General features: G+C 38.5%; 1 long non-coding RNA gene across 1 annotated transcript; it reads left to right on the top strand.

Annotated features, from left to right (window-relative positions):
* The first annotated feature begins 8,747 nt into the window (after positions 1 to 8,747).
* On the top strand, positions 8,748 to 10,952 carry LOC116667255. Its single transcript, XR_004324071.1, has 3 exons — positions 8,748 to 8,953; positions 9,806 to 9,956; positions 10,788 to 10,952. It is a non-coding gene; the product is annotated as an uncharacterized LOC116667255 (long non-coding RNA).
* The last annotated feature ends 363 nt before the right edge of the window (positions 10,953 to 11,315 follow it).

Raw genomic sequence — 11,315 nt, 5'->3', positions numbered from 1 at the left:
GGTTCTTCACTTGATTTGGTGGTGTGTGTAGCTAGTCTATGTTACTATAGTTAAAAGCATTTAAAAATTCCTGTAAAAGTGTATCCAAGAGTTTTAAAACTGCTAACATCAGTGATAGTGATGAAAAACATATCTCAACATCATTAACTGTAGAAGAGCAGTCAAATACTGTGGAAGCTTGTGAAGAACTTTAACCATGAAACACTGTGCAGCTGGGGTATTAGGTAATACTGAGAAAATAATGCTCAGAAAGTACAAATAAAGTAACTTTCATATATCACAGGAGTCACAGACTTACTCTCTCTGAGACGTGTTCTTCAATTTTACTTAAATGGGAAAAAAAAATACTGCTCTGGATTGTAGTTTTATCTGTGGTGTTTGGGTAGGTATGGTTTGGCTTCTTGTATTTCAACATTCTTTTTTGGATACATACAATATTAGGATTTTATATATACATAGAGAACTCCATATTTCACTTCACAATGTGTGGTTATTGTGATTAAGATTTTCCCACTTTTTCTGCCTTTCCACAATCATTTTTAATGACTACCTAGAATTCCATCTTCCAGATCAATACCTGTACCCCACCGATGCTCACTTATGATAGCTTCCAGTATTTTTACTATCATAAATAACACTGTAGAGGAACACCTTTGAGCATAAATCTTGCTCTGCTGGTCCAGGTTTCCTTCTGAGAATTTCTTTCTAAAAGTGTCATTTCTGGTTTAAAAGGTAAATTCACTTTCAGTTCTGATGAAATTGACTCACGAAAGTCTATATGAATTTAACTCCCATCGAAAGTTAAGAAATGTGATTTCCCTAAATCCATTCCCACAGTGGATCCTGTTCTTTTTACAGTTTTTCCAACCTTATTTATATGATGTAATGAAATATTTCTTAAGCTGATTTTCTAGACACACTGAACAATTTAATGCTATTTATTCATTGTTCATCTTCAGTTTCTTAATATTGGCTCATGTCCTTAGCCGCATTTTAATTGATATGCTTATCATTTCATAATAGTTGGTCATAAAACTATTACAGTACTGGGGGGAGGGTATAGGTTAAATGGTGGAGAGCATGCTTAGCATGCATGAGGTCCTGGGTTCAATCCTAAGTACCTCCTCCCAATGTAAATAAATAAACTTAATTACCTCCCCCTAATAAAAAAGCCCCTCCAAAAACGCAAAATGTGTGCTTTGAAAAAAGAAAGACTACAGTAGTTTCTTGGTTTATGTGCTCTTTGTACTATAAATCTAAATATATATATATTTATATATAATTAAATGTAAATATACATATAAATTATATATATAATTATGTAATTAAAATATATTTTACCCCTTTTTATAGCAACAGTGAAAACTATACACAGTTGCTTTTTTCACTTTATATTATTCCATGTAAACATGATATTCTTTTTCATTTTGGGGGAATACACTCTAAAATTTGCCTATGGACGGATTTTTTTTTTTTTGAAGTTCAGAATTCATAAATTTAAACTTAAAAAATTTATCCCTATAATTGGTGTCATGCATTCTCAACATTACAATTATGAAAGTCTCATAATTTTTGAGTACATTGGTAGTTTAAATTTTATATTTCAATTAAGAATCCACATAAAAATATACTCATAATACGTGAGGTAGACCTCTACTCTTACTATGCTGTCTAGAGAGATAACTCCAACACCATTTATTAAATAGGCTCATTTCTCTCCACTTTTTTGAAACACCGCCATTATCACATACTAAACTGTTAACACAATCTTAGGACTTGACATGAGTTTTTACTGACTCAAAACTAAAATATTTAGATCATAGCCATTAAAGACATATCTTCAGACAAACTTTAGTCTGCATTTTCACAAAATGTTTGGCTCTTCCCATTGTTCCATGTAAAATTTACATTTTTCTTGCAACAGAACGAAAAATGTGAAAATACAAACTTTGTTGAGATCTTGTTTGCAATATTGTGCCATAATCTACTCCATCTTTTTATTCAGGAAAATGATTTGTACCTCTTATTACTCAAGTCTTTTAAACTATTGTTGAGTAATGTTCAATAATTTCATACAGACTCTTTTTTATGTCTAGATATTTTTTTCTTTGAACTTGTAAACCTCTTGACTATATTACCATCATGGACATAAGGGAGACACTTTATACTATTAAAATGTATTAACTAATAAAGATTTTCATGATATACTCAATGAAAAGACAGTCACACAGCATTATGCCCTTTGTAGAAAAGTCAGAGTTGGTGCTTAAAGTTAACTTTGAGAGGAGGGGTCTTCTTTTGGATTGTATTTCTTTTTTGGATTTTTTTCTGTTTTCGTTTAATAGTTACGTAATTTTTCCAATCTCACATATTTTGCAAGGAGAAACTCTGTTGATCATGGATATAACATAAATGCTTTGGGGCCTGGATCAGCCATATTGCAAGTCACTGGCCTGCACCACTGGGCTCACTAGCATCTAGCCCCACTGCCTGCTGTGGACTTGTGACAATATCCTACAGCCATAGGTGTTCAGGGCAACAGAGCCCCATTAACTGCTTCTGTGCCCAGATTCAGCCATCACTTGTCACTGGTCTGCACCACTGGGTTCACCCACAGTTACCCCTCCAGCTGTGTGCCTGCATGCTCCTGGCCTGACTCCCTTCATTGGCCTCACTGCCATGCATGTGCCTGTAAAGAGATCCTGCAGCCACAGGAGTGCACATGAGCAGCCAGGGCCCCACAGAAGCCAGTGTGCCCACAGTTGGCCCAGGCCCTTGTTGCTGGCCCTGGTCCTCACCACTATGTTTGTGTCTGCAACCAACCCCTGCCACTTCACAAGCAACTGGAGCTGAGTGTAGGCACACTACTGGCTCTGGCCACCACTGCGGCCTGCCCTGGTCCCTAGCCACTGGACCTGGAGGTGCTAGTGACAAACCTATCAATGTTTACAGCCACTGGGGATCCCCCACAGCACTGACCAAGGACCATACAGTTGCCAATGCCCTGGACCCCATGGCCTGCACCAATGAGACATCATGTGCCCCCTCCCCCAAGCCACAGCTAGCACACACCCCAGCTTTTGGCACTCTGCTCCACTAGACCTGCATCACAGAACATTCTGGCATGTCCCCGCGCACAGGTGATGGCCTTTCCTTACTAAAGTCAGTCCATAAAGTTTGGAAGAGGTGATTGCCTGTTCATATGCACAGACACTTATGCAAGGATACAGGGATCATGAAAAATTAGAGAAATATGACAGCACCAAAGGAACACAGTAAACTCAGTAACTGACCCCCAAGAAATAGATTCATGATTTGCCTGACAAAGAATTCTAAATAATTGTTCTAAATATGCTCAGAGATTCCTCAAAAAAACTAAAAGTAGACTTACCATATGATCCAGCAATCCCATTCATGGGCATATATCTGGAGGGAACTCTAATTTGAAAAGATACATGTACCCCAGTGTTCATAGCAGTACTATATACAATAGTCAAGACACGGAAACAACCTAAATGTCCATCTACAGATTACTGGATAGAAGTTGTGGTATATTTATATAATGGAATACTACATAAAAAAGAAATTAATGCCATCTGCAGCAACATGAATGGAGCTGGAGATTATTGTTCTAAGTGCAGTAAGCCAGAAAAAGAAAAATGCCGTATGATATCACTTATATATGGAATCTAAAAAGAAAGAAGTAGATACTAATGAACTTATCCACAAAACAGAAGAAGACACAGATAGTAAGCAAACTTATGGTTACCAGGGGGAAAGGGAGTGGGAAGGGATAAATTGGGAGTTGAGGATTTGCAAATATTGACTACTATATAAAAAATAGATAAACAACAAGTTTCTTCTATATAGCACAGGGAAGTATATTCAATATCTTGTAATAACCTATAATGAAAAAGAATATGAAAATATATGTATGTATATGTATGTCTGAAACATTATATTGTACACCAGAAATTGATATATTGTAAACTGACTATACTTCAATTAAAAAATAAAAATGAACAATATTGTGACTAAAACAAATGCTCAGAGAGCTACAAGAAAACATAGATTAAGAATTTAATGAAATCAGGAAAATAGTACAGAAAAAAATGAGAAGTTCAACAAAGAGAAAACAAAAAACAAAATTTTAGCTGAACAGCACAATGACTGAAGAATTCAATAGCTTCACCGGCAGACTAAACCATAAAGAAGGAAGAATTAGCTCAAAAAATGATCACTTGTAAATTATTCAGTTAGAGGAGCAAAAAGAAAAAATGAATGAAAAGGAATGAAGGAAGACTATAGGACTAGACTACTGGGACACCATGAAGTGAAACAATATATGCATCACTGGAGTCCCAGGAGAAGAAGGAGAAAGGGCCAGAAAGTTTAAAGAAATAATGGCTGGGAACTTCCCAAACTCAGAGAGAGATTTGGACATCCAGGTCCATGAAGCTAATAGGTCACCCCATAATTTTAATCCAAAATAATCTTTCCCAAGGCATATTATAATAAAATTGTCAAAAATCAAAGAGATAATTTCAAAAATAGAAAAAATTTTCTCTCTTACAAAGAAACCATCACAAAGCTAGCAGCGGATTTTCAACAGAATCCTTGTAGGCTGGAAGTGAGTAGGATAATATATTCAAAGTGCTGAAAGAAAAAAAAAACTGCCAATCAAAAATACTTTACCCAGCAAAGTTGTCCTTCATAAATGAAGGCAAGATATTTCCCGAACAAAAGCTGAGGGAGTTAATCTCCACTAGACCTGCCTTACGAGGAATGCTGGAATGAGTTATTCAAGCAGAAACAAAAGGGTGCTAATTAATAACAAGAAAATATACAACATTCTGGTAAATGTAAGTATTCCAAGTCAGCCTTAGGATACCCTAACACGATAATATGGTGATGTGTTAACCACTTAACTCTCGTATAAAGCTTAAAGGACAAAAGCATTAAAATAGCTATGGCTGCAATAATTAAATGGATATATAATACAAAAAGTGTAAATTGACATCAGCATCATAAAATGGGGGATTTTTAAAAGTATAGCTTTTGGATGGAAGTTAAGTTGTTTTGAGCATAAAATAAACTGTTATATCAGTAAGATGTTTCAAGTAAGCTTCATGGTAACCACAAAGCCAAAACCTCAGTAGATACACCCCAGATAAAGAGAAGAGAATTAAAGTATACTTTATTCAAAAAAATGAAATTGGACTGTGTATCTTTATGCAAAAGAGTGAAATTGGACCCCTATCTTACACCACTCACAAAAATTAAAATGGATAAGAATCTTAAACATTAACTCTTGAAACTGTGAAACTCCCAGAAGAATTCTTAGAGAAAGAGCTCCTTGACACTAGCAAAGTTTTTTTGGATAATGACACCTAAAACACAAGCAACAAAAGCAGAAATTAACAAGTAGGACTGCATCATGCCAAAAACCTTCTGCACAACAGAGGAAACAGAATGAAACAGCAACATATGGAATGGGGGAAAATATCTGCAAGCCATATATCTGGTAAAGGGTTGATAACCAAAATATATTAGGAACTGATAAAACACAATGGAAAAAAAAACCCAAACAATTTATTTTAAAATGGGCAGAGGAACTGCATGGACATTTCTCCAAAAAAATACATACAAATGGCCAACAAGTACATAAAAAGGTGCTCAACATTACCAAGCATCAGAGAAAATGAAAACCACCGTGGCATATCACCTCACACCTGTTAGAAAGATGCTTATCAAGAAGACAGTTAACAAATGTTGGTGAGGAAGTAGAGAAAATGGTACTCTGGTGCACTCCTGGTGGGAATGTACAGTGGTAAGGCTACTATGGGAAACAATACAGAGATTCATCAAAAAGTTAAAAATAGAATTACCATATGATCCAGAAATCGCCCTCAGTATATATCCAAAGAAAATGAAATCACTGTCTCAAAGAGATACTGACACCCCCATGTTCATTGCAGCATTATTCACAATAGCCAAGATATAAAAACAACCTAGATATCCACTGACAGATGAATAGATAGAGGGAAAAAATACACACACACACAGACACATACACACACACACACACAATGAAGTCTTATTCAGCCATAAAAAAGAAAATTGTGCTGTATGAGACAACACTGATAGACCTTGAGGGCATTAGGCTAAGTGAAGTAAGTCAGTGAAGGACAAATACTGTATGTTCTCATCTATATGTGGAATCTAAAAATATCTAACTCAGGAACAGAGTGTAGAATGGTGGTTGCTGGGGCTGAAAGTTTGGTGGGGGTGGGGGGGAGATGTTGGTCAAAGGGTACATAAGATGAGTAAGTTCCATGGGTCTAAGGTAGAGCATGGGGACTATCCAGTCAAGAACACTGTATACTTAAAATTTGCTGTGAGAGCCCAGCTTCATTGTTCACACATAACAACAAAATGGTAATTAATGTTAACAATATGTAGGGAACCCTCCTACACTTCTGGTGGGAATGTAGTTTGGCGCAGCCATTATAGAAAATAGTATGGAGATTCCTCAAAATCTAAAAATAGACCTACCATATGATTCAGCAATCCCACTTCCTGATATATATCTGGAGGGAACTCTAATGTGTAAAGACACATGCACCCCAATGTTCATAGCAGCACTGTATACAATAGCCAAGATGGAAGCAACCTAAATGTCCATCAACAGATGACTGGATAAAGAAGTTATGGTATATTTGTATAAATATGGAATACTACTCAGCCATAAAAAAGAATAAAATAATGCCATATGAAGCATCATGGATAGACCTAGAGATCGTTATTTTAAGTGAAGTAAGCCAGAAAGAGAAAAAATATCATATGATATCACTCATATTTGGAGTCTTAAAAAAAAAAGAAGAAAAAAAGGACACTATAAACTCACCTACAACACAGAACCAGACTTGCAGACAAGGTAAACAATCTTATAGGTACTGGAAAAGGAGGTGGGAAGGATAAATCTGGGAATGTTAGCCACTATACATAAAAATAGATGTTTTAAGTTTCTTCTGTATAGCACAGGGAACTATGTTCAAAATCTTGTAATAACCTTTAATGAAAAAGAATATGAAAATGAATATATGTCTGTATATGCATGACTGGGACATTGTGCTGTATACCAGAAATGGACACATTGTAATTGACTGCACTCCAATTAAAAAAGAATAAATAAAAAAAGAATAAATATTCTACAATGGTTGTAGATTTATTTTAAGACTACATCCAGTCAAATGTGTAATTCTTCTTATGGGAGAAACTACTTCTAAAATACATGGCTATTCATGCACTGGCTGTAGTAGAAACCAGTTTTTGTTTTTGCTTTTGTTAAAGTAGTAAGAATAGTAAGAATGAATATCTATATTCATTACCCAGTCTCCATACCATGCTTACTGAATTGAGACTCGAGGACAGAGTTTTGGATGAAGTAGAAGAGGCTGGTTTATTTCTTTGCCAGGCAAAGGAGATCACAGTGGGCTAATGCCTCTAAGACTGTGGGCCTGCTGGAGAGAGAAGGCAGGGGGCTTTATAGTAAAAGTTCGTAAGTTCAAGGGGTAGAACTAGTTTCCATAGAGATTGCATAAAGGGTAACAAATTTTTACAAAGTTGTTCTTTTTTTTTGGCAGAGGCAGTGCTCCCCTTCCCTCTGCTAAGTATGAAGTTCACCTCTGGCTTTGGGACTCTTTTAATATTCTTCTACCTAGAAGGAAGGATGCATAAGAAGGGGTTGTGCGGGAAAGAGCTCTAGAGAAAAACTTGTGCAGTTTAAAGTCAGGTTGATAAATGCTTTTAGCTTTTTTAAGCAGGCTGAGGCCTGGACTCTCCTGCAGCTTGAACAACAGGATACAAGGAAACCACAAGGGGTCAAGAGGAGGGCACTGAGGTCAAGAGCAGGGCACTGAGCATAATCCCTGCATGTAGCACCAGCACCACAAAGGGGTTAGGTGGACCACCCAAGCCTCCTTCCTTTCCAGCCTAACCCTGGTCAGCAAGAGCATGAGAAAAACCTTTTTAACTATTATACAGTTAAGTAGTTACAAACAGCAGTACAGATATCAGATGGTCACTGATGACAATAGGGTCCTGATCGGTTACAGTTTCTGGCAATCTTCCACATCCCTTGGCTTATAGATACAGCACTCCAATCTCTGTCTCCATATTCACATGGCATTCTTCTGTGTCTGTCTCCTCTGTCTTCTCTTCTTATAAGGACACTAGTCTTTGGGTTAGGGTCAACCCTAATCCAGTATGACCTCATTTTAACCTAATTACGTCTACCAAGAATCTTCAAACATAGTCACCTTCTGATGTTGCAGAGGGACATGAACTTGAAGGCAGGTGGCACTATTGTACTCAAAACAAAGAACAAACTTAACCACTTTATAACTGTGTAGTTCACCTTTCCCAAATGGTCTCTAAAATGTCCTTTACATCTTATTCTTTTCAACAGATTCACTCACAAACCCAGCATAGCACTACAGTAAACAGTAATTGCAGTCTCTGGCAATCCTGAAATAATCAGTCTCAGGGAGCTCCAGGACCAATCAAGTCAGAAGGGAGAGACCCCCCCCCAACCCCGCCCCGCCTTCAGGGTTAATTTTTCATACCCTCCCCGAGGTTGCAGCGCCCAGGTCTCATGGGAACTGTAGTCCTGCGTTGTCTTGGCTCACACAGCGCAGGGTTCAGGAAGCCCATCTTCCCGCTTGTTCTGCGCATGTGCACTTCGGTCTCCCAGGTGTCTTTCTCCGTCTTCTGCTTCCTGCGGAGAAAAATCCTGGAACCGCCAGGTCTGCATGCGGTCAGGGATGGGGAGCTGACCCAGTGAACGTGGCGGGTGCGCCCCAGAGTCCAGCCCGGGCCGAGGGGTGTCCTCGGTGGCTCGGTGGAAGGGTGGGAGGCAGCACTGGGGAGGAGACTCGCAGTGGGATCCCTGGTAAGTGAGCAGCCAGGGAGGGTCTGGGCGGCCTCTGCCCCCGGGAGGGACGGCAGGTGTCGGGGCGGGTCTGTCAGGGGAAGGGGCAGGCCTTGGCCTTGGGGACCCCGGGGTGCTGAACCCCGGGAGGCTGCAAAGTCCACGCAACTGAGGCAAGGGGTCGTGAGCTTTGTATCCAGGCAGAATCAGGTGTAAATTAATTACCACCAGCAGGATGACTAGGTTTCCTCATCTGTCAAAGGAGAATATTAATACGTGCCACACGGTGTTTTGAGGATTGTTTTACATACGTTTTAAAACTACGTACATAAAGTTGTTGCATATAGCGCAGAACTTAGTAATTAATATTAGCTGATAAGGTGTTTGGAAGATGCTTTGTTCTTTTCGTTAGCTAAATTTTATTTAATCTTCACAACAGCCTTTATGTAACTGTTTTCTATTTTGACAAAAAAGGAAACAGCCTCAGAGGCTTCAAGTGCAATACACAAGGTCACACAGCCACAGTAGACATCCAGCCTAAAACCAGCATTGTGTTCCCCACATCACCTCCCTCGGGGCACAGGCAGTGTTTGGGCTGAATCTCACTTTGTGGTCATGTATTCTGGGATTTCCTGGCATCTCAGAACCCTTGGGTCAGACTGCATAATGTCTTGCTTGGACTGCTGCACTGTCCAACCTTCAGCATCCTCGGTGGCCTTAGAGTTTAGACAAGTGAGTTCTATGAGATTTGGAGCCCTGGGATGAAGCTTGTAAATAAAATGAGAGCAGCTCCTGTGAAGTAAGAAGAAGGGGCCCTCAGGAACAGGAACCTGCCTTGAAGATCATTCTTCTGACCTGAAACTCTCATCACAGCTTCAGAGCAGAGTCAGGAAACTGTCAGAAAGGAGCAGATTCTGGGTTTGCATAGCCTGAAGTAGCGGTCGTTATCCGGCTCACGAATATCACCACATCCAGAAGGCCTCACCGTGATGGTGAAAGGTCTGCACCAAGTTTCAGGAAACAGGTGAGCAGGGCCCTGAGATGGTGGGCAAAGAAATAATAATTTTTTGGAGGGCTTGTGTGGGCATAGTCTGTAGGGAGAGATCACTATGCACAGCTTTTAATAAACATACCATGCCTCAAATGCCTCTCTTTCTCCAAATTCTGAGCTGCTCTCATGTGATGTCCGTCATGATATTTGCCCTCTAGCCGTATGCTCCCACTCCATCCACCTGCCTTCATAGAGTCATAGAATAGGGTCATCTGTGTCTGCTTTACTTCAAAGCTGAGAAACCTTGACTGTGAGTGTACAAGTAACCTGCCCAGAATTACCCAGTTTGTTAGTGGTAGAACTAGGTGCAGAGAAAGTCTGTTTATGTTGTAACAGGTAAGTCGCCCACCAGGTTCTATTACATTTTAGTTGAAACAAATGTTTAAATAGACCTTTTCCTAAAGGAACTCTTATCCCTTTCTTCAGAGTGATTTCTCTGACTTGAAGGGTATGTAACTCAGTAGGAATATAAACAAACAGATATCTTGAGTATTTTTCCTGCAACATTGATCATGAAAAATAATAATTTGTCTTCTGATACAATATTATTTGTTAAATTAGTCCTGAGTTGGTTCTAAAAGAAAAATGACATTAATAAATCATAAGGAAGTAAATCCAGTGTTAAATTGCTCATGTGAATTCTCCTTCCACGTGGATCTGGCTTATTCCTCAGAGGCCAAAGAAATTTTTTCCCATAGAGGGACATTTCACCAGCTGGTAGGCAGAGGGTTTTAGGAAGCTGAATCTCAAAGATTCATAGCAGCCAGATCTTACCTGACCCACTTCTGTTTTCTTTTCCCACAGCTGTATGTTCCATCTTCTCTGTACTTTCCCAAAAGGAACAGAAAAAGAACAGATCCCAGGCGAGTTGTTTATTTATTCACTTCTCATATTGTCTTCCATTGCAGGAAACAATTAAAGATTAAAATAAAAATTATCAAGGAATATATAGAGTTAACAGATCTAAAACAAGGAAAAGTCAGCATTTAGTTATATGGAGATAATCATAATTATTTTATGTGAGTATTTATGTTACACATTAAATGATATAACTATCATTTTTGTAGTAATAATAATGTGCAGATTTATCTCTGATACTTTGTACAAAAGGAAAATGCTTTGCTTTGATTATAAGAATCAACAAAAGTAATTCTTCATGGAACATAAAGACCTCCTGGCCTGAAGTCTGAAAAGAATTTCTTTGCCTTAATGAAAGTAAGGTGGTTGACAGCCTTATTTAATAAGCCTGAAATGAATGCTACCTATGTTTTTCTTTTCTTATTGTTCTCTAGTGGGCACAGAAGGCAGGGAGCCAAAGCATAACTCAGTTAT

Source organism: Camelus ferus, chromosome 11 (assembly GCF_009834535.1).
Source record: "Camelus ferus isolate YT-003-E chromosome 11, BCGSAC_Cfer_1.0, whole genome shotgun sequence".
Taxonomy (NCBI): Eukaryota; Metazoa; Chordata; class Mammalia; order Artiodactyla; family Camelidae; genus Camelus; species Camelus ferus.
Note: the sequence above shows the minus strand (reverse complement) of the source record. Positions and strands in the feature narration are given on the sequence as shown.